This window comes from Mycteria americana, chromosome 1 (genome assembly GCF_035582795.1).
Source record: "Mycteria americana isolate JAX WOST 10 ecotype Jacksonville Zoo and Gardens chromosome 1, USCA_MyAme_1.0, whole genome shotgun sequence".
Lineage (NCBI taxonomy): Eukaryota > Metazoa > Chordata > Aves > Ciconiiformes > Ciconiidae > Mycteria > Mycteria americana.
Window position 1 is genome coordinate 19168582 of NC_134365.1, and position 25393 is coordinate 19193974.

The window sequence follows — 25393 nt, forward strand, 5'->3', positions numbered from 1 at the left end:
GCTTAACTTTTTATTCTTTACAAAATATCTAATTACCTTATCCTTGCATATATAGGACAACCCAAGAGTCATGCTGTGATGCCGTATACTCAACTCATAGGAACCAAGAAGTCAGGAATAAATTATTCAAAATTGTCCACCTTGATGCTCTCCTTTATGCCACTATTCCATCAAACGGAGAATCAGGCAAAAGGCATAGAAAAATTATTTTTGTACTGTATTGAGCTTAGGTATCTATGACAATGGAACAAATTGGATGAAATTCAGTTCTCTGTGTATTAGAAGGGAAAACAAGTTGAAAATTTTTAGCAATGTTTTCCTGAAAAATAGGATTCATTACATGCTCATTTTCACTATTTTCAACTGCTTATGAAGCATGGAGTAGAAATGTAAATGGCATTATTTTATTTCAAACTCACACATTTTAGAAAAAAATGAGGTGACTTAGTTGTATGCCCAGCCCTTTAAGTTGTACTCCACTGGCAACATTCCCTTAGGCTTCAAGGAAAAGTGTAGATCCTCTGTAGTAGAAATGATAAGCCAAAGGAGTTAATAACTAAAGGAGTAGCATGCATTGCAAAAATATAGGAAGAGATTCAAGGGGTGGTGTAGGGAGGAAATAGTGTGGGGAGTTGGGTAGCTTTTGCTTTTTTGTAGTATAAAAGACTAAATAAATCTCTCTCTCATGCATTTCATTGATCTCATCGATGAGCTGAAATAACACAATAGCCAAGATGAATCTACCTCCTGATCTACCTCCAGATATTGTCTTCTCTTTAATAAGCAGTGCAGCTAAATGTGTCCAAGGAGAAAACCAATAAGATAAGCTTTCCCACACAGCTCGTGAACAGGTTCATATCATCTATCAAAGTAAAATGACTTAATCTTATTCCCCTTGTTGCTTCATATACAAAAAGCATGTGTTTTTCTTGTCACTGTTTTCTAAACCCATACTTATTTTTGAGTGTGCTGAAAGAATACAAAGTAACTTTACTGTAGGATGTTAAGTTATAAAACCGTTGATTATCATATTTAAATTGAGAAGCAAAGAGGGCATAGTATGAATTTTCAGGGTTTTTTTAAGCTGTACTACTATGATAGGAAGTCACAGGCTTGTGATAAAACTGATTATTTATTTTATTAATGAGAAATGTATAATACAAGATATATGATGTGTTTTCTAGTGTTAGATAAGAAAGGGAAAGAAAGATCATGCTATTTATTAAATAGATTACATGCCTTTTCTTTATCCAAGAATGTGAAAAATAAAATTGAGGGGTTTGTTTATCTATTTATGCTAGAGATCCAAGAAATTTGATTTCGCATTTGCCATAAAAATCCAAACTGAATTTAAAACTAAATGCTTTTTTCTTTTTTGGGGGGTACAAGAGGAAAAGTATTTTGATATAATGCCTTGAAATGTACAATGTAGAAACTTCTGAGTTTAGGATAACTTCTAAGGAAAATACTGATACTACAAATAATTTATTTTGTTGCTTAAATACATGTGTTGCATATGTGTCCTCATGTTATTCATTTTTCTTTGAATTAAGATTTTGTCCTCTATCCATTACATCTTTAACATAGCAAAACTATTAAAAAGTAACAAAATTCAGACAAGAAGCTTCTTGGAAGTAGATATTTAACATAAATTTAGAGTTCTCTTCATCTTACTGGAAACTAATCATACTTTATTTTGCCTGTAGAGTCACCTTAATTTAGATAAAACACAATCACAATATGCAAAAAGTGCACATCATCTCCTTCACAATTATTGCTTCATACAGAAAACTTGCTTTTAGTAAAATATGGCTTGATTTCCTTTTGAAAATGAATTTTGATGCACCAAGGTCACTCAGACTTGTTTTGTTTTGTTCGTTACACAATGGGGCATAAGACATTTCTGTAACAAGTTTAGAAGGCTGCAGGTTTATGAATAAGCTTTGGAATCATAGAATGAGTATGTTTTAGAGTAGCTGCCTATAGAAAAGCTATTTGTGGCTTGTTTGACCTCTCGATGTAGTGTTGCTGTATCTATCTCTTTTTCTCCTTTGTCTTCAGCTTTTGTTCCTTTATTTCAAACACCCTTAATTATATTTTTATTCTCATCACCACACTAAAGGGAAAGGATAATAGCAGATCCATTAGACTTCATTAAACTGATGATTAAAGCCAGAAATTCTAAAGGACTATTTACAAGATGAAGAAGTTTTATTTAAAAGTATGGTTTCTTGGATCTGTCATATCCTCATACATCTTTAGAGCTGTAACTAAAAAACAGCAGCAAATGGTTCTAATCTATTAAATATGAAAGAAAAATATGACAGAGGGATTAAAATTATAGTCAGACTCACTCTATTTGTCATTAAAAAAATCATTAATTGCTCCAGGCTGTTCATTGTTACTAGCAGTTGGTTTCTTCTTATTTCTTTGAATTTACAGTTTGTAACTCAGATATCTGTTTCAAATGACATTCAACAGGATAAATTATAAATATAATTATTAAATTTTTTTTTTTAGCTTCTAAAATACAAAGAATCAAATCTTTAAATGTTTTGGTTCCTATTTCCTATTAGATAAATGAGAATTTAGCATCCATATAGGACAATAGTTGCATGTATATTTTTGTGGATCTGGGCTTGTCATGTATTACAGATAAGTAGAGAGAAAAGTTGGGCAGTGTATTGACCAAAGATGGACAGACTTATACTGTGGAGAGTTTAGATGGTGGAAAGCACAGCAGTGGTATAAAGATAACAATTTTTATATAGAAGATGTATTGCAGCTTCCTCTTTCCTTGCTAATAATTAAAACATGAACAAATGTTTAAAAAAAAAAGAAAAAACCTCAAAATTGATAAAATGATCTTTTTCTTCAATAGCACATGATTAATCCATTCAATTTACTGCAACAAGGAATCAAAGAGGTTGAAAGCTGGATAAAATTGAAAGTATGACTATTTCTTTATGTCAAAAATGTAAACATTGTTAATTCTAGGCAAAATAAAAATAAAATTACGCTTATAAAACCTCATGATTTACAAGATAAGCCTATCCATAGCTTATGATGGCTATGGAGAGGCGTCCACATAGACATTATATTCTGTACACGTTAGAAGCAGAATTTCCTCTTAGAGGAAGGTGAACCTGACCATTGTCAGCAGCATGGTGCTAGACTAGATGAATCGCCAGCCTTATCTTGTGTAGTAACTTGCTTCTTGTATTGCAAATAAGTGAGTGATGTTTCCAGTTTTCATGAGATGCTTTATAGGATTATTGGGAGATAATAGGATGACTTAGTGAGAAATCTTTAGAGGTGATAGAGGTCAGTTGGCTTAAATTTTCTCTCATCTCTTGGTGTTAACTGAATATATGGGATATACATCTGAAGATGTAACAGTAAGTGTCAGAAGATAGAAGCAGATGTCAGATTATTGTTGAATTTCTACACTAAAGTTCTATAAAGTTTAGTTCTTGGAACCTTTTGAAGCTTTCCAGGGTTTGATTCAAATTAGTGCAGTTGCAAATTCTATCTGCACTTTTATGTTGCTCTCTCTTATTTTGCCAAAGATCTGGTTTCATTTTTTTTTCTTTCCTTTTTTTTTTTTTTTTTAAATATAAGGCATGAGTCCAAAGATCATTTCAGGGATGATATATATATATTTTAGTGTTTTGTAGACCTCCACATTTCCTAGCTTTTTTTCCCCTACAAGTTCCATCATGCTGACCTATTGTTCCTATTCACTTTAACTATATGTATGCTGCACTTCTTAGCAGTGCACCAGAGATATAATAGGTTTTTCTTCTCATCTTTGCAAGGCACAGCTGAAAAATTGGACCCAACAGTATGCTATCTCAAAAGCTTATATAATCTCACCTCATTGTTAGTGTAATATAAAGAGTCTTCTAGTATAATTTTGCATTTCAGTGAGCTTAATTCTAGTCTTTCATTAAACTGCTTTTGTGATCTAAGCTTCTAATGGAGATTTAGAAATATTTCATCACCTGCATATTTCCAGGGCCATAGCTATTAGGCCAGAAGTGTTAGTTTCTTACATTGGCATGAAGAACTCTTTGAGCAATTGTGATAATTGAAATAGGGTTTTGAATTTTTAAATTTGAACTACATAATGTTTGCATTATATGTTTAGAAATGAGATTCCCCCCCCCCCCCGCCCTTTTGCTCTCTAGAAGAGGAGACAGGTTGCTTAAAGAAACTTTCTTAATATGAAAGTATGCCTGACTAGTCTTAATGCTACCAAGAGTTAGGAAATACCCTCAGGAGCTCCAAATGGAGAAGGAACAAACAGATTGGAGGTATTCAGAATAGCAAAGAGAAGGCATGAGAGGATAGAGCATTTGTGACTAGAATAGAGAAGTGATGATGCCATTTGGAATCAGAAGGTTGAGGCCAATATGTAAAGTGAACTTCTTGTGTAACTGGTTTATTTCACTGAAGAGGCATCATAATACAGAAGTGGAACAAGTGCTCAAAACAGAATCTCTAGCCATGACGGCCTTTTGCTGCACTTTCGTGAGGCTTAGCTTTTTATTTTTCTTCCCCCTTTCTTGGGCAGATGGACCCTGTTGTTCCTGTTTGGCATCAGAATATCCTGTGAGGAGAGGAAGGAATATGGAAGATGTGTCCACATGGAGTGCGAGGTTGCAGATCTGGGCAGGTGGGAAGATAAGCTTAGGAGAGCAATACACATTCCCACCGTTCCTAAGGCACTCGTTGTGTATATTGCAGTTAGTAATATCCGCTGGTGCTGCTACTCATTAATGTCTCGGGTCCTGGGTTCTGTACCATGACAGCTCTGTAAGGAATCCTCAGCAAAGAGGATTCCTCGTGAGGAAGGGATGTGACAAACCCAAACACTGGTCTGTTTATGCTGTGGCCCAAATTGGCTCTAGCCTCATAGTCTTGTTAAAAATGATGTCTCTTCTGGACAGACATGCTGATAGATGTAATTTCTTTCCAAATGTGCACTAAAAACCTACAGAAAATGTATGCAGAAAATAGAAAAAAACCCAAGAATTTGTGCAGATGGATGTTGTTCTTTTCGCATTACATCAAATTCACACTTAAACTGAGTTGAACTTAATGGCTCAAAGGGATGCTCTAGTCTTGGTGACTGACAGAAATCCAGTGACTATGACTATTAAAAATGACTTCTTAGGTTCAGTCCAATTTCACTTAAGAAAACCAATTTCTTCTTCTCTGATGAAGTGCTGAGGGTTTTAATGAGCTCAGACGTAGGGATTAGTTAATGAACATTCCTTTCAAATAGCATCCAATGATTGAGATATAAATATTTTGAATAGAATAGAATATTTCAGTTTGAAGGGAGCTACAACGATCATCTGGTCCAACTGCCTGACCAATTCAGGGCTGACTAAAAGTTAAAGCATGTTATTAAGGGCATTGTCCAAATGCCTCTTAAACACTGGCAGGCGTGGGGCATCGACCACCTCTCTAGGAAGCCTGTTCCAGTGTTTGACCACCCTCTTGGTAAAGAAATGCATCCTAAGCATTTTGTTGCTCAACGCGTGCAGTTTAAATACAAGTCTATTTAATGAATGGTTTCTGCTCCCTGCATGGTCAATGGAGAGATTCCAGGTAACTTCAAGGACGTTTAACTTACTTTAGACACTATAGTATATTTCTAAGAGGAGAATTCAGGATATTTTGTGTTAAAACATACAAAATTAACAGTAGTTTAAGAATTCTGGAAAACATTAAATTGTAGGATTTCTTTCCAAATGTTTAAAAATGGTGGAAGAGTAACAATTCATACTCCCATTACTAGACTGCCCTCATCAGTCAGTGTTCCATTTCCTCATTTATGGAAAGATTCACAGATCTGCATCCCTTGGAGCCTTGAAGTATCTGGCTGTGTTCTGTCAATTACAGCATCTCATGTTGTCATTGGTGTAATAAGAGATAAAATCACATTTCTTGATGCTTTCTCCTAACATTAACTTTAGCTTTGTAAAGATGATGTGAGTCTATTATATGTACAAGTTGGGTAGGGTTTTGCTGAATTACACTCGCTGCTTATACAGCAAAATAGCACATTAATAGTCAGCACACATTATGTTCACAAGCTAATCTATTCATAGGATTTGAGCTAAAGATCGCTTAGCTCCTCAGTCAGGCTTTAATTACTTCAAAGGCTTACAAGGGATCTATGAATCTAATAATTCAGGGTTTTTGAAACTGGATTATTCAAGGATTATTGGTTGTCTGTGGTTACTTGTAATTAGCCACCTGATTTTTGGCTTTTTCTGTCTCTAGGGGAGGGAATGTAGCTGTACTGATATAGTACAGGACTGAGACTCAAGAGTCCTGTTAGCTTAGCTCTGTGATTTGTGTGCTGAGTATACTTTAAAAGGCACTTGACCTTTCTGTGCCTAAGTTTCTCTGTTGATAGCAATGGAGATCACAATACTAAACCTTCTTTGTAAAACATTTTGTGAGTATTGATAAAAGCACTGCATAGGGATAAGTACTTTTCTTATCATATCCAGTTAGCAGAAACAGATCAAGTGGGAGAAACAGTGAAACAGAGAAAATAAATACCATGATAAACTTGTTATATATAAATTACTCTTGCAATATAACTTGATAAGAAAGTCATATGGATGTTAATGAGGCCAATCTCAACTAAATGGAGAGTTAGTGTCAAAAATCTTTGTAGCTGCTGATCTGAGCTTATTGATGCATCCATCACTGTACTATATGAGAATCAGAAATATTGTGTATTAAATCAGTATTAGTCACAAATGTTAGAAGAACCCAGCATGTATAAGCCAGCACTGATGGTCTTGCATAGCATATATTTATAACTTCACCAAACTATCAGCTCACTGCTGTAGTGCATGAACTTCATGGAAGAAGCTACATAGTTCAGTGATTCTTTCTAAGAACATTTTAGGTAGGAGTACCTCAGCTCATGGGAGACAGTAATCAGGCAAGGAAATGGGGAAGCTGATCCCTCCTGAACTGATTGATGTACAGCAGAATTCTCTTTAACCATGAGCCTCTCTATTCATTGATGGAGAGTACCTGTTATTTGGTGCAGAGCTGTCTTTTACCAAACACATTGCCACTTTTTGTCTGCATAAGCTCTAAAAACATATGAAGCTACCTGAGATCTTCTGAGGAATATATAAGCTTGGCTGTCTGCTAGAAACTATTTAATTCTGTGTTTAGAATTTTTGTGAGGACAAAGGACAGAGGATAGTCCATTAAACAGATGTAGCACTCCAAGCCAAGGAGCCCATTACTTCTCCTTTTTCAATGATTCAGGCTACCAGCTCGCCAAACTATGGAGTCATATCTTTTCTGAAACAATTTCATTTTTTTCCCAGCATTTTTAAATAAATCCTTTTTCTTCTTTCTTATGGCATTAATCCTCTTTGGCTAGTGTAGCCTCTTCTTTCTCAATGTCTAAGCAGAATTTAATAAAATCAATAGATTACACAGTGGTAATATACAGCTTGTTATTTATGATGTTTTCACTATGGTCCTTAAGCATATACTACATGTATTTATTCTCCAATAGCTTTTCTGGTTTAATAATATAATTTGTTACAGGTGTTGGCTTTTCATTTCATGAAGAAAAAGCATGAAGTTGGTAGTAGCAGCATAAAGGGAAAAAAATAAAAAAAAGCTGTAGAAATTGAATGATAGAATATCTCAAGTTGGAAGGGAACCATAAAGATCATGGCGTCCAACTCCCTGCTCCTTGCAGGACTGCCTAAAATTAAACCTTATGACTAAGAGCATCGTCCAGATGCTCCTTGAACTCTGACAGGCTTGGTGCCATGACCACTTCCCTGGGGAGCCTGTTCCAGTGACTGACCACCCTCTCAGTGAAGAACCTTTTCCTAATGTCCAATCTGAACTTCCCTGGATGCAGCTTCATTCCATCTCCTGGTGTCCTATCGCTGGTCCCCAGAGAGAGGAGATCAGCACCTCCCCCTCCACTGCCCCCCTTGAGGAAGTTGTAGACTGTGATGAGGTCACCCCTCAGCCTTCTCTTCTGCAAGCTGAACAAACCAAGTGTCCTCAGCTGCTCCTCGTAAGTCTTGCCCTTGAGACCTTTCACCATCTTGGTCGCCCTCCTCTGGACACACTCTAATAGTTTGATGTCCTCCTTATATTGAGGTGCCCAAAACTGCACACAGTACTTGAGGTGGGGACTCACCAGTGCAGTGTAGTGGGACAATCACCTCCATTGACCGGCTAGCTATGCTATGTTTCATGCACCCCAGGACTTAGTTGGCCCATTTGGCTGCCAGGGTACACTGTTGACTCATATTCAACTTGCCATCAACCCAAACCCCCAGATCTCTTTCTGCGGGGCTGCCCTCCAGCCTCTCATCCCCCAGCTTGTACATATAACCAGGATTATCCTGTCCCAGGTGGAGAATCCAGCACTTGCTCTTGTTAAATTTCATACGATTATGCAAAATTGATGGATCCTCAAAAAGATTAGACTGCCAAAGGTTAACCGGGAATTGCTATTGCCTAGGACAAGACTTCACTCCAGATAGTCTACAAATATTCTATATGTGATGTGGTAACCACCATGTGTTTTCAACAGGCAAAATGAATACTACATGAGAGAAACACTTTCTGTTCTAAACACTCTAGAATAAGCTAGAAAGTCTAGCTCTGGAAAGTCCATTGCCTTTGTGTTATGCCACCACATACAGCCTAACCTTTGGCTCTCTTTATAATGAAAGAAAAATAATGTTAATCTATTTTGTGTTGCTAAAGTGACTAATTTCACTTTAAGGTAAAGATTTAAAAGTGTGCCTTGTCCAAATCTGTTGTGGGCTGGGAACAGTCATGAGATAGGAACTTGATTTCATTTTAGGTACTGAACAAGTTGTTAGTAAAGACATTTCCTTCCCGGGAATTTATAATTCAGCTGTAAGACTACAGATAAAAAAATAAATTCTGAGAGGACCAGAGGGAAATAATGTTAGTTAGCATGAAGAATGTCAGTCACAGCATACTATGCACATTGCTGAAGTGGAATGTTTTCTTTATACAGAGCTTTAATGTAGGGAAGTGGAACGACAGTGTAGGGGCTTTTCCCATTTATGTCAGGGTATAATACGAAGAGTTGATACTGATTTATGAGTTCTACAAAGCTTTAAACTTGACTTCCTAGAAACTGCTCCTCTGAGGCAATGCAGTTAGCAGCTCTCTAAATGGAACTAGTAGCTCTGTGTATTTCATTGAGGGATGATAAAGACTAAAGGTCCTGAATGCTAGTTTAGCATCCTTTTTCTCTGATGCAACCAGATAGACTCTCTGGGTTTTCAGGACTTTGATGCAAAATGTACTCCTTTTCTTAAAGGATTTTTATTCGTGTAGTTAGAGGAGAGTTTAGTTACATGGATCTTGATGGATGAATTATATCAGAAGTTTTGATATATCAATTTTTCATGTAAAAATATGAGGCTACAAAATCTGTAACTTTATTGTTTTGAACAAATGCATTTTCAAAAAGAAATGCAGTTCATATTCAAAATGAAAAGTAGATGTGTTCTAGGTTGTCTTATGTGAATGAGATAGATAGAAATAAACATAACAGGATTTGGATGAAACATTAAAGTGAATAATCATCTTGCATACCAATCCTGCTAAGTGCCTTCACCTTATAATGAATGATATGGAAGATGAGGAGACTCAGCATCAGTCTGGATGAGGCTGTAAATGCTGTTTATCTCCATTATCTCTCTATTCATTAATTTCATTTCAAACTTCGAGATCGTCACTTTTAGGAAGCTCATCCATACAGGATAGTGAAGAGGGTTTCTATTCTGCTTATTGTTACGTCTTTCCTGGTCTTTACAAGATTAGACAATGTCTTGTGAATTCATTTAAATGTTGATTACACTGTCATTATGTGTGCTCTGGGTTTTTTGCAGGAGAAGAATGAGATGATCAAGTTGGTATACTGTGAATAGACTTAACAAGATTGCAACATGGCACTTTTATTGGAGGAGGAGATTTCATTTAAAAATATACTATCAAATGTGTTTTTCTTAAATGCTGAACTGATGATTCCTTTTATTTTGCTTTTGTTTCTTGAATGTGTCATTTAGGAAAATTAACAGAGATCTACTGTTCGCTGGAACTGTGGTTTGTCTGACAGCGAGCGCTCAAGGCGTTGTAGTGGTTTTTATATTCTGTGAGTTTTTCTTGCTTCTTTATTTGATACTTCTGTATTTTGACTGTCCAACTTTTATAAAACATCATTTTTGTGAAAACAAACTAGGAATTCAGTGAGTATCACAATCTGTAAAAGCAATTTGAACTGGACAGAAAGGACTCACGAAAAAAACAGCATTAAATTTCCAGTCCAGCACAGATAGCTAAATAATGGCCTTTTCTCTCGCAGTTGTTCCCTAGTCATGATTGCGACGTTGCCTTGTAGCCATGTTCTTGTAGGGCAAGGAAAGCTCTCTGATGGCACCTTCGGTAGTGCTTAGCTACCACGCAGATAAGGGAAGAGCCTTTTCATAGGCCGTATGTTTCCCTTAAGGTAGGGGCATATATCTTTAAGAAGCTAAGATAAAGAATACTAATTATTTGTTGCACCTGTTTATAAAGCAGTTAAAAATAAAAAAAAAAAAAAAGAAAATGGATCAGTGGGAGTCACAGCTCCAGGAAAAAAAACCTGCCCAAGTCTTCTCCCAACCCCTAAGTCATTGCATATTTTAGAGAGGATAGAAGTCACTGGAATTATTAGGAGAGAGTTTTATGTGTTAGTGCCTGATCTGTGTTTACTAGACATCTGGAGTATTTCCCTGGAGTCTATGGCTTCGTCAGAATTTACAGAGATGTAAGAACCAAATTTGACTTCAGAATTTTTACGTTCAAATCTGCTTAACTCTCTTACACTTTGACACTCCTCCCAAATATGTATGTATTTTCAGCTGCCAGGACTTGTGAACTCCTTGAGAAAAGGAGGTTAGTGTGTGAGAATGTAATACATATATAGTTTTTATTATCCAATTAAGTAGCTATGTTTGGAATGGCTGAAAGGAGAGTAGATTGCACTGTGGTCTCTGGGATTTTCACCCTTACCTGGACCTCACTTTAAATGAGCTCTTGTAACAAACTTGGAATGATTTAGATGAGGGTCTGTAATCCTCGTAGGCAGATGCTTCTGTTAGCTATATGTAAAAAGCAGGTGAAGACTGTAATTCCTGGTCATGTGAGTATGTAAGAAATTATGACATTGTGAAAGAATTGGGTACGTTAGGTATGAAGCTCTTAAAAATAGTGCCAGAATCAAGGAAATATTAGGGATTGTGTACTTTTAAAAAGCTGGGCAGGTAGTTCACTCTTAAGCAGATTTTTAAGCGTCATGAATGTTAGAAGTGTGGACTGGACCTGAAACCTGCTCAAAAATTTCTACTTTCACCATTTCATTTTAGGGCATATCTTAAGGGTATTTCAAAAAGCAAAACGATGGCTTTACAATGGTGTGTTCTTGACACCATAGATGTTAGTAGAAATAAGTTTGTTATTTCAAGGTCTAAAGACTGGTATTTCAACTGGAGCATAAGGTATCTTGGTTACTGTATTGCATCTGGAAGTGCTGCTTCATTATGATCGTAATAAGAAGGGCACTCACACTCTAAAACACCACTTAAAATGCCATTTATTGGAGCTAACACTGTAAAGAATAAGGTCTTTTGAGCTCTTACAGGATTTTCTTAAAAGAAAACAGTTCTATTAATAGTTTCTACTGTCAAAAGGGATGTTCACATGAGAACTTCTTGCTGCATCTGATAAATGCAAGAACACACAGGTGGTGTAATCACCGGTACCGAGTGGGAGCTGCCTCCAGGCTCCTCTGTTACCGTGGGTGGGCTACGCTTATCCTGCAGCCGAGGGACCGGCGTAGCACAGGGCAGGGCTGGTGGCACAGCCGTGCCTGCAGCGCAGCACAGGCACGCGCCTGCTCAGGTTAACTGTTGTGTGGATCGCTAACTCCTCGAGGTACAATGGCCTTCTGGTTACGGTCACTACCGTTGCAGTTCTGGAATTTTAGAAGGCTCACTTGGCGCAGTCATAACATAAAGAAGTATTGTGTTATATTGTAGAAATAGTTAACACTATTTTTTATGCTCAGTTTGAGATTCAGTTTCAATCTTTCTGACAAGGTCTGGACTCTGATGCCTGCTTAACTCCTGTTCTGTCCGAGGCTGACTTTTTCATTAGTTCATTCTTAGTGATGGAAATAAATGTCAGCATGATCTATAACAATCTCTGATAGTCTTCTTTTAGTTTGTTTGATTTTTTTTTTTTTTTTTTTTTACCGTGGCTTTGGTGACTTGAGGACCGAAGCTGTATCTTGGAATTTATCTGATGGTTTTTAAAGGATCAGGGCCCACACTTTCTGTGTGGTAACTTCTAATTTGGGAGCAGTGGGCTTGCACATCTCAAACTAAGTGTAATTTAAACACAGTGGTTGTATGTGCTCTTGTTTCTTTTTGGAAAAGGTGATAAAAGTTGCTTAGGTCAGTGAGCCACAGCATTATGCAATGCCTAAAGCTATAGGCTGTTAGGAGGAAGCTGTAGTGGTGTCCCACCTCTTCAGGGTACTTGGAGACACAAGCATTCAATTCCTTTCTGTGCCTTGAAGCGGGAACTGGACCTGAAGTTCCTCCATTTTAAGTACCTTACCTGATTATTTATGCAGCCATTTACACTTTCTGTCTTTCCGGAATCTTGCCAGATGAATTCCTACCTGCCTTAGGTCAGAGAAAGGTGTAGCCCTAGCCAGTGCAGCCTTCTGGTTGGAGTGTTCACCTACGAGAAATTGGCTTGTTTCCTGCTGCCAGGCACTAACAACGGCATGAACAACATGGCATGAACAACGATCACTGCTATGGATATCCCCTTCGGCTTTTCTTGAAAGATAACTCCATCCTTTGTTCTTTGGGAGGAAGATCATGACCTCAGGAGATTCCAGCTGTGAATGAGGCATCTGTTTTTCATCATTTTAATAATTGTCCTAGTGTTCAGCTTTATGTAGGTACCTCAAGTGGCTTTGCTTTATTTGCTCTTTTGGTTTCTGTTCTGGAAGTTTTTGATTCTGAAAACAACCAAAATATTAAATTGTCACTAATTTTATTGGATTGGGACAATTTGTAGCCATCTAAAAATATAAGTGTCCAATTTAAGCCATTTCCCTAGACTTTCTCCAGAGTTAATGGAAAAGAAGAGGCACAACCAGCTATGATTCATCCTGTTATTTTGGGCGTATATCTTATGACAGAATGAATAGGTTTTTAGAGATGTCTCTATGGTGGCCCCTGATGGAACCAAGAAGACTAATGTCAGCTAAATGTCTTTTAGGCTGCTAAAGTAGCTGCAGTTAAGTCTCATCTAAATGTTTTGCTGAAGGAAATTAAAAAACCCTATGGCAAAGAAGGGATTGACAGTCTGCACTCTTGACCATTTTACTGCTAGTTTGGAAAACAATTTTTTAATTGGGTGTTTACCCAACCATCCTACTCCTTTTCAGATAATTGGATTTCAGTATATGATATGGATTATGTCATCTGTATGTTCATTTCACATTCTGTTAGTTTCTTTTATATAATGAGAACTTCTCAGCCATGACCTTTCATCAGAAGAAGACTAATCACTTAAAGAATATTTTTTGAATGCTGGAAAAAACCTATCATGAATGTGCATGCCAAAGAATAATTAAATACTTTTTGCAAAAGGAAGGAGAGAGCAGGACATACGCAAGGAATTTGTGACTAATCATTGGATTTATTCTGTAAATGTATAGAAAATAAAATGTTTGTACTGTGCTGAAGTACCCAAGCACTAGAATATTAATCTGACCAATAGATCTTTCAGGGAGACAGCAAAATCATCTCTGTGTCTAAACAAAATAGTTGAATCATTCTTTAAAAAGGAGTAAAAATAAGTAACTATTGATGTTAATATTGTCTCACCTTTTTTTGCTGAGGATTCACTTTAGTGCTTTAAGTTGGTCAGTCCTCTGATGATCCCCAGAATGTCCAGTTTAATTTGCATATAACTGTTCCTGTAGACTTCTCTTCTCAGTTAAGCTGCTTATTTTTTTACTCTGCATTGTGCAGCTTCCACAGATTCTTTCTGTGCAGGTCCAGCTTCTAAAGCTTGGAAGGGAAAACATTCATACTAGAAACAAACTTAACAAAACCCAAACCCAATGGTGAGGCTGAGAAATTTTATTTTGTGTGACTGTTCTTGTGTCACCAGTGTATATAATGGCACTAATAATACAAAAATATTCCGATTTCAAATATTTTTTTTAGAATGCATCCCCTTTCATTTGCATATGGGTATGGTCTGTTTAACATGCAATTAGAGGGCCGAATAAATTCATGTTATCGGAAACTTCCTAAGAACTGAAAAATTCTCCAAGATAAAATATAAAGGTCTCCATTAATCTTTATTATCTACTCTAAAGATCTGGAAGGTCAAGGTTCATCCAAGAGGCTCCTAACTCAGTTATGTGAGGTAGAAGTGCAGTCATGCAAAACTCACTAATAACCTCCGCTAAAAAGAACCTCTCTCTCTCTACTGATTTTTGGAAAAACCTAAGTACCTAATTTAAATTTCAATTAAGTGTCCAAAATTAGGGGAGATGTATTCAGGCATACTTTTCCATATATTTTTTTTCTCCTGAATGAAGGTTTGGACTAACTTTTTGATATCGTAACTTTCCCATCCCACACAGGATTATCTGTCATTAAACAGTTACATATTCCTCCCACCATATCGATATTCTGTGGCTGATCAGAACCTGTTTGCTAGTTCGCACCATTAAGTTAGCTTCAGTAGATCTCAGTAGTCACTGTTTTCAGCAGTAGTCAGAACTTTAGGATAGCAGAGGCTCTTTCAGGCCTGCTACATACACCGCTAGCGTGTTACAAGAGGAGTGCATTACTGCTAATGCAGTGCTTCTCATCTTGAATATTTAGGACTAGGTGGTATATTTGGAACAGCAAGTAAATCAGAGACTAGGGGTCTGGCTTAATTGTTTCAGACTTCACATGTTAAGTAGGCCATAGAATGTCACCAGATTGTCTGTGTACTGAACATAGTGTTTGTTTGCTGCATTTTCCCTAAAGTATTTTGCTGAAATCTGGTATCACTAATCTGTTTAGCACATCTCTAAGTGAGAAATTTTATTAACCTTGATGGCTAACTTACTTGCTTGTTTAAAGAAATAGGATAAACAAGTGTAACAACAGATGCTTTTTAAAACACATTATCTTAGTTTCAATCAGTTATTGCGCAATAATACAAATACATCAGCAGTTGAAGATGCATGGTCAAAAATTTGGGAAAATATTTCTGATTTGGTTTAAAAGAGAAATAATTTTAAATATTACAATAATATTTATTACCCTAGAGATGTACTTGAAATGATCCAAAATTTTTAAACTTCCTCATATAAAGTTCTATTTGAATATGACTGTAATTTTTAAAAGATCTCTTTTCCCCTTAAACAAAAATAAGAACACTTCATGTATAACAAGCTTTCTGTAATAAGGTCTCTGAATTCTAATCATGACATCAAGAATCTATGATTATAAGGAAAGGATCTGTGATGATAATAAAGAAAAAAGCTGGACCAAAGGATTAGTGAGGAGACAGGACAGAAAGGAAGTAATCAGCAGAGAATAAATTCTTTAAAAACTACCTTTGAATGTCGCAATACAATGAATGTTATGAAATAAATTAATCAATCAGATTCATATTGTTTCCCAAAATGTTCCAGCAAATGAGGTCAGTCTTTTGATAAAGTTGTATTTTGTGGGAGTTTACTAATATTACCTTTTGGATACAGACAATACTAGTAGGCAAGCAGGAGGAGATGATGCTGAGGTACAGTAAATCTGCTAACTACATATTCAGACACAAAACCTAAAGAAAAGCACTGCTCCACTTAAGGTGACTGTGGGGGAACAGAGTGGAGAAGAAGGTAATGGAGACATTTAAAAACTACCTGCCATCTGCCTCTGACTATAATGGAGCCTGTTTCTCCTAAGTAATTTGTGGCCTTCTGCATTGCAGAAGCCTTGGCAGCTGGGAAGAGCAAAGAAGAACATTGAATCACCCTTTCTGGACAGTATTTCAAGGTGCTATTGGTACAGTATGAAATACATAGGTTAGAAAAAACTTAAAAGCTTTTCAACACAATCGAAACTTTTTAATCTGAAAGCTTTTTGAATACCCACAGTTGAACATATCATTGCACCATGCAGAGTGGTGATAAGAAAACTACAATTCAATTTTGCTAGCATTTTGCAGCCATCTTGCACAAGCAGAAATGAGACTGAAAGCAAAGAGCAATCAGACCAAAGTGCTCCATTTATGTTTTGACATCTTCTTGAAGCCCAGTAGTTTTATCAGCTGTTCAGAGGGGAAATGTATTAGTTTGGGTACACAGCAAATCTAGTGCTCCTCTAGGTTCAATTGGCAGGCACCATTGGACAAGCCATAGACAGAAATTACAAAGACAAAACATTCAGGCCTTCATCAGAAATTATTTTTTCTTTTATTTAGAATTTTTATTTCCCATTCTGCTTCTCTTCAAATGTTCTGCTGGCCAATTTTGAATGGCTCCAGGGCACTGCCAGAAACGTGTTGTTCCATGTTTTGAAATAGCAAACACTTTTCTGTACATCCAGAATGCAGGTTTCCGATTGCAATTAGGTACTTACAGAGTAGCATCACCAAAAAGCTCTTCTCTTCCTCCCACCCCCCTGTGTAATTCTATGAGTAAGCATCTCTTCAGCAGCTGTCTGACCATGCTGTCATATGAAAGAATAAAATGGCTACCATTTAGTTTTTACAGGACAAAACAATCTATCCTATGTGTAATATATACAACATCTCTATGAAATTGAAGCATCAGAATAATACTTGTAAAAATAGGGTATTTTTTATGTAGGTGGAAAAGATGAATTTAAATACTGGTTTTTTAGGAAATGGTTTTCTGATTGAAAGAAAAAGGAGGATGCACTAGTCAAGAAGTTTCTTCAAATCATGTTTGACAAACTTTGCATAGAAGTTGTTTAAAAAAATAACTAATATCAAAGCCTTTTGATTGACAAGATATATCTATGAAAAAAATTTTAAAAACCCTAAATTAAGCATATATAAATATTTCCAAGATTTAATAACAAGAGACTTCTTAAGGGAGCACTGATCTTAATGTCCTTTTCTGATCAATTGGAAGAATCAAACATATCTTTAAAACAGCATGATCCTTAAACTTTGTTTAAATTGTGTACGTATGTGTACAAGACACACAGGTATGTGTGAGAATTTTTTTTTTTCCCCACAGGTATAATTTTAAAATTTTAGGAAAATCTTTAGATATTCCAGAATATTTCTTATTATTGTATTCCTTATCATATATTTTGTCACCTAAGTCACAGAAAAGCAGTAGCTACCTGGCTACTTCTTGAGCCCTTAACAGGATCTTCCATGATAAATGTTTGATGCAGAAATGTGTATGAATCATATGGAAAGCTACTTTGGCATGTCATATATTTTCTCCACTCTGACTAGCTATCTCAGTCCATAATAATGACTACTCTCTACCATCCTTATCAGATGTACTGGTCAGGTTCAGAAGAAAATTTTAAAAATTGCAGTTTGTTCCAGGTAGGGCTGAATTAATCACTACACATCTCTAATAGGGCTTTCCTAAACTGCAGTTTATGTAAGTGCTACTTCCGTGGTGCTTTCATGGAAACTACAATAAGGAGTTTCTTTGTTTCCTGTTGTTGTGGTTTAGCCCCAGCTGGCATCTAAGCACCACACAGGCACTTGCTCACTCCCTCCAGGTGGGATGGGGAAGAGAATTGGAAGAGTAAAAGTGAGAAAATTCATGGGTTGAGATAAAGAGAGTTTAATAAGTAAAGCAAAAGCTGTGCACACAAGCAAAGCAAAACAAAGAATTCATTCACTACTTCCCATCGGTGGGCAGGTGTTCAGCTGAAGAAGGAAGCGGGGGGGGCATTCGGAGTTACAGTGTTTTGTCTTCCCAAGTAACCATTACATGTGATGGAGCCCTGCTTTCCTGGAGATGGGAAAATAATGATAAAAGAATATACAAAACAAGTGACTCACAATGCAATTCCTCACCACCTGCTGACCGATGCCCAGCCAGCTCCTGAGCCGCACCCGCGCCCCCAGGCCAACTCCCCCCAGTTTTTGTTCAGCATGACGCCATATGGTATGGAATAGCCCTTTGGTCAGTTGGGGTCAGCTGTCCCAGCTGTGCCCCCTCCCAACTCCTCGTGCACGCCCAGCCTACTCGCTGGTGGGGTGGGGTGAGGAGCAGAAAAGGCCTTGACTCTGTGTAAGCACTGCTCAGCAATAACTAAAACATCCCTGTATTATCAACACTGTTTTCAGCACAAATCCAAAACATAGCCCCATACTAGCTTCTATGAGGAAAATTAACTCTATCCCAGCCAAACCCGCACACCTGTCATAATTTTCTAGGTGGTTCTTCATAAGTAATTGACTTACTTCCACCTCCAATGTGAGTACTTAAAAATGGAACACTACTTGTCTTTGAAGAGGCTTGGGAGAGAAGGGATCCCTAAACCACCATCACTACTGTGAAGATACAAAGATAAAGAAGATGTATATAGTGTAGATAAAAGGTATTTATCTACATTAATGTACATCAGGAGGTTTCCCAGTCCTGACTTAGTGTTTACATTGTGGAGCGGTCTTGGAGCTTGGGAATTGGATTCCTTTCAAAAGGAATCAGAAGATGTGGGACCAGGGTTGATCTGGTCAGAAATATAATTTTTTCTGTTTTTGCAATACAGATCTTCTATCAGACTATCCTGTCCTACTTGATGATGTAGACATAGCCAAAGGCTTCCATCCTTGAAGCACTTCCTGGTCTTTCAGTCCTGAAGGGAGAGAGAGCCCGCCAAGCATGGCCTTATTTTTTGTCTTTCATTTGTTACTGCTGTATTCCAAGAAGTTGTAGTCTTTCTTGTGAGAATGAGAGCTTTAGAGTCTCTACTGAAGCACACAGTAGTACTTGTGTCCTGTCTTTGTGTAGTGTGGCTCTGTCTAATCTATCAAGACCTAGATCAACTGTAGTACTTGGTTGATGGTCAGCAAGCCCCAATGGTGTGGGGAGGGAAGTATGGGTTGTATATGCCACAGACATGAATGCAACTTGTAAAACATAATTTATAAAGTTATCTTAGGCTGTGGGTGCCAGTCAGGTTAGTAGTTCAGCCAAAGGATTGTGTAGTTCAGAATAGGCTGACGACCTGAGAGTGTACTGAATTGCACGTAGCTGTTTGTTAGTGCTTTGAGCCAGCTACTTTAATGCTGGTACATCTGCATAAGATGCAGTCGTGCTTCTGGTTTGGAGAGTAAATAGTATTTTGATAGGTCATATTAAAGCAAGATAAACAGATCATATTAAAGCAAGAAAAGTGTCTCAGAGACTCTCAGAGTTCAAAGGCCATATTGGCTTTTGCTAAAATCTTCTCTTTCCAGTTCTCCAAGACTTAGAGATATGGCTATGTCTCTAAATAATACAGAGAACATTTTCTGGACCTGAGGCAAAAAGAAACAGACCGGCCAAACCCACACTACATAACACTTGGCCCTGGGTCTCTACTGACCTCATGTAATGTCTCTGTGGTCCTGTGATATTAAGCATAATATTTTAAGCTGGTTATTTTTAATTCAAAGTATTTGAAGTAATCCAAGGCCTGTAGTGAAGCTCATCAGAAAGGTGTGCTTATAGCATTAAACTAAAGGAATGTGTTGCATACCTGGTCCCATCCATATTGGTCTGCGAGTGTGTTCTGGCACATTTTAATTCCTAAATCATTGTCTGGGAGTGTTAGCTGGCATAAAGTGAAACCATGCCAGGGAGCAGGCTAACAATCCACCACCAGGGATAACTACAGAGCAGTACCAGAGCCTGTGCCATGAACCAGTTTAGCATACTGGCAGAGACATACCTTAGGACACTTAGAGACTACTCTGCGGTTTCAGTTGCCATTGTCTTTCAGCATAGTTTAAAGCTGTGCAGAGGTCTTTGTCATGCATCATGTCAAAGGCTGTAGTAACATGTATTGGCATTTAATTTTCATTCTTATTAGAGTTTTATGAATATTGTCTCTACTAATGGCAATCTTACCTGCTCTGGTACAATGAGATGTGGGGACAGGTTTAAGAAATACAGCTGTTAGTTACTCACTACTGCGTACTTTGGAATACCAAAATGTATTTACATATTTTCTATTTCACCGTGTACACTGCTGAAGTTCTTTAATAAAGAACCATATTTAAAACTTTGAAATGTGTTTAAAAAGAACAGACAATCCCTTCCTCTTCCTTCCAACCAGCCCTAATTATTGCTAATTTTGTTGTAATCACCTAACTCTACAAATGAAATGTTAGGTCAGTGAAAGTCACAATCTTAAATGCACTCATTGACTTGTAATTTCTACAGAGGAGATAAATTTGTTGCATTAAGAATGGGAGAGCTGGCCTAAAATGTTTAACTTCTTGAACAGAATATTTTCCATATTTTTGTATGTTCTTGTACATTTATAGATATCTACATATATAATATCTTGGTATTTATATATGTAAATAGATAAAAATATCTCTCCACACTCCAGAGTGCAATCTCAGTTTCATCTCTCTTCAGAAAAGATTTTGTACATACCACAATCTCATGATAAACATAAGGAAAATGACTAAATATAAAAATAATACTCGGACAAGAACAATTGCTATTCTCATTATGTATTGTTCTTTCCATTTTCTTCATCAGGTCTCAATTTATCCTGCACAACCACTAGGGCTTAAGTCACATTTTAAAATACAGCTGTTTTACTGATTTTCTAACTAGGTACTGGCTTTGAGTAATAAAATGTCTAGAACAATTCCAGATCTTAAAATGTTCACTTATACTCAGAAATATTTGTCATCTTCAGAGGGTACATTATATCATATAGGAACTGTGATATCCCGGTCGTTCAGCATCAGTACTTTTAGTTCTGTTTGTTTACTTCTGTGTACTTAATTTGAAGTAGTTTACTGTTCTGCGGTGACCATACTGCATAATGGATGTATGTTCTATGGCACAAAAATTATCCTGAATAGACCTGTTAAATAAATTCTCAGTTTGGTTAGGAACACTGCAGCTTCAGATTTAAGTAAAGTTCTCAAGTTCCTCCAGCTTAATCTGAAGGGCCTCATCTTGTGTTGCAATTGAAATTATTGCCTCCTGACCTGGTAAGGAGGACATTTCACACAAAACTCCTTAAATCCACTTGCTGATGTTCTAATTTGCATGTAAGCACTTTACGTTATTTATTTCATTTACATTCTCAATAGAAAGCTTGACTTCGTCATCATGCACAGAAAAAACTTCCTTTGAAAATCATGTTGTAGCAGTTATTTCTAACTCAAATGTGTGTGGGCTAAACAGTTTTGTAGAAATACTTAAAGATAAAAAAAAAAAATAGGATTCAACTGAAGTGTGTACAAGGCACCTAGTAGTCTCGACACTGTCATAAGTATATTTTATTATGACAGACAGTGTGAACACTGTATTAGACTGGTATCAGGAAACCTTTGGTCATTTTTTGGCAGTGTCCCACTAAATGACCTTAGATAAAAAGCTTTTTCCCTGTCTCTGTGCCTGAGTATTCTTATCCTCAAGTGGGGACCATCATAATGACAGTTTTTATATGCTGTTTTTAATGTACATATAACAGAATCACAGAATGGTCGAGGTTGGAATGGACCTCTGGAGGTCATCTGGTCCAACACCCCTGCTCAAGCAGGGCCACCTAAAGCAGGTTGCCCAGGACCATGTTCAGATGTTTTTTGAGTTTCTCCAAGGAGGGAGACTCCACAAGCTCCCTGGGCAACCTGTGCCAGTGCTTGGTCACCCTCAAAGTGAAAAAGTTCTTCCCGATGTTCAGAGGGAACCTCCTATGTTTCAGTTTATGCCCATTGCCTCTGGTCCTATCACTAGGCACCACTGAGAAAGCCTGGCTCTGTCCTTTTTGCACCCTCCCTTCAGGTATGTATATACACTGATAAGATCCCTTTGAGCGTTCTCTTCTCCAGGCTGAACAGTCCCAGCTCTCTCAGCCTTTCCTCATAGAAGAGATGCTCCAGTCTATCAACTTTGTGGCCCTTTTCTGGACTCTCTCTAATATATCTGTGTCTCTCTTGAACTGGGGACCCCAGAACTGAGCACAGTACTCCAGGTGCTGCTTCTCCATTGCTGAGTAGAGGGGAAGGATCACCCCTCTTGACCTGCTGGCAACACTCCTCCTAATGCAGCCCAGGAGGCTGTTGGTCTTCTTTGCTGCAAAGGCACATTGCTGGTTTATGGTCAGATTGTTGTCCACCAGGACCCCCGGATCCTTTTCTGCCAAGCTGCTTTCCAGCTGGTTGGTGCCCAGTGTGTACTGGTGCATGGGGTTCTTCCTCCTCAGGGGCAAGGACTTTGCACTTCCTTTTGTTGAGCTGCATGAGGTTCCTGTCAGCCCATTTCTCCAGCCTATTGAGGTCTCTCGGGATGGCCCACATTTCCCCTAGTCTTTCATTTGTCACCTATGTACTTACAGAAGGCTTTTTTGTTGCTTTTGACATCCTTTGCCAGATTCAAGTCCAGGTTGACTTTCCTAACTGCATCTCTGCATGCTCAGACAGCATCTCTATCTTACCTGTCCCTGCTTCCACCTTATGTGTACTACCTTTTTGTGTTCAAGTTTTGCCAGGAGCTCCTTGTTTATCCATGCAGGCCTCCTAGCATTTTTGCCTGATTCCCTGCTTGTTGGGATGGACTGCCCTTGGGGGATGTTCTCGAATATCCAGCCAGCTTCCTTGGGCCCACCTCTTCCTACCAAGGCCTTATTCCATGGGACTCTTTCAAGTAGGTCCTTAAAGAGGCTAAAGTCTGTTCTCAAGTCCAGGGTTGTGATCTTGCTTTTTGACCTGCTCCCTCCTCTCAGGATCCTGGACTCCATCTCATGGTCAGGACAGCCAAGGCTGCCTTTGACCTTCATGTCCCCGACAAGCCCTTCCTTGTTTGTGAGTATGAGATTTAGCCAAACACCTCTCCTCATTGGCTTCTCTATCACTTGTGTAAGGATGTTGTCATTAATGCTCTCCAGGCACCTCCTGGGTTGCTTATGCCCTGCTGTGTAGTCCCTCCAGCAGATGTCAGGGTGGTTGGAGTCTCCCATGAAGACTAGGGACTGAAAACGTGAAGCTACTTCAGCTGTCTGTAGAAGGCCTCATTCACTTGTTTTTACAGGCAGCCTATAACAGGCACCCATTACAATATCACCAATATTGCTTTGCTCTTTAATCCTTACCCACAAACTCTCAGTTGGCCCATCATCCATGCCCAGGAAGAGCTCTATGCCCTTTGTGGGACAGCAGCTGGAATGCAATTCCACCTCATCTTCCCAGCCTGGCCTTCCTAAGGAGCCCGTATCCCTCCATTGCAGTACTCCAATCGTATGAGCCATCCCACCACATCTCTGTGATCCCAAGATCGCAGCCCTGCAACTGCACATGGACCTCTAATTCCTCGTGTTTATTCCCCATGCTGTGTGCATTAGCGTAAAGGCACCTCAGAGACATACCCCATCATGCTGATTTCCCAGAATGGGTTTGGCGAGTTGCCCCATAACGGCGCCTTGGTGCTTCTTTGCTTACATGCAAGTGCATGAGGTAGCCCCACTGAAGCCTTGCTCTGTTGATTTTGTGTTCCCTTTCATTCCTATCATGCCAGGTCCTTTGCTTGTCAACTCTGTCAATCACTCCCTCAACAGGGATGTTGGAAAGTCTCTCCCTCCCCCATTGTTCCTAGTGTAAAGCCCTTCTTAAAAGGTCAACCATACCACTGGCAAAGATACTTTTTCCTCACTTTGCGGTGTGCATCCCAAGGAGCCATTGATCCCCAAACAGGGTCCCAAGGTCATAGAAACCAGAATCCTGTTTCTGACACCAGCTGTGCAACCAATTGTTGACATGCAGTATCAGTCCCATCCTCCTCACACCCTTTCCCCTCACCAGCAGGATTGAGGAGAACACCACCTGGGCCCTCCTGCCCCTGGCTATTACCCCCAGGGCTCTGTAGTCACTTTTAATACTCTCTGGGTGCCCACATGGACGAACAGCAAGGGGGAACAGTCAGAAGAGGCTCAGACAAGCTTTGGCAGTCTTCCCACAGCATCACAGATCTAGGAGCCTAGCAAGCGGCAAACCTCTAGGTGGTAGGTCAGGTCAACAGTCAGGGGCCTCCGTCCCCTGCAGCAGGGAGTCACCTCTGCTGTCGCTTCCCACTATCTCCTGGTGCTCCTGCATGGCTCAGGGTCAGTCAGCCCAGATGCTTCGCTTGAAAGCACACTCAACTTCTCCTCAGCTTTAAGGGCAATGAACTTGTTGCATAGTTGCAAGCCTTCAGGTGGAGCAGGAGCCTTCCTTTTGGCACCAGCTTCCAGCCTTTGCCTTCCTCAGAGTTTCTGCTGATGGTTCTGCTAGGGACAGACTCTGCCAGTGTCTCCATCACAGCTCTTCAACAACAGCACACCTCCTCAGGAGAGGGGACCACTTCTCCAGCCTAAGGGAGAGGTCTCAGGCACTCCCTGCAGCCTGAGACTCACAGGGCTGCATCCACCATCTGAAGCTCTGTCTGGGTTGAAGGCTCTGCCCTCTCAGGGGCAGCTGCTCCAACACCTGCTGGGGAATGTGCTCTATGGCACATCACTACTGTACCTGAAAACATTTAGGCTGGTCTGAATGGAGATGAGGCCCCCTTCTTTGTGCTCCTGCATGTTAGCTGCACTCTGGGAGCTATGCTTCAGCCCTGGCCTCTCCCTAGCACCAGCTAAAAGGGTCCTTGTCTGTCCCTAATTGTGGGGTGTCTGTAACAAAGGCTGCAGGTATTCTTGGGTCACGGGCAGCTGATTCAGCTTGTTAGAAGCTGCTAGAACTTCCTCAGACTCACACCTGCGTGGCTACCTTTACCTTGTCCTTATCTGACAGTAGTAAGTACCCTCACATTTCTCAGAGGGTTCCCAGGAGTCCCCTGATGATCCTGGACCTTGTCCCCAGAAGCTCCAGAAGCTCCCAAAGCAGACTCCAGCTAAGAATTTTGTAATTCTCTATCAAATTGTATTTTCTTGACAATGACCAACCTTGATTGATATAGCCATTCTCACAGAAGTGTTAGGACAGGAGAATATGAATGCAGGTTTTTGGATAAAGGAATTCACTGTGATGGTTCAGAAATATTGTATTCTAAGAAGCA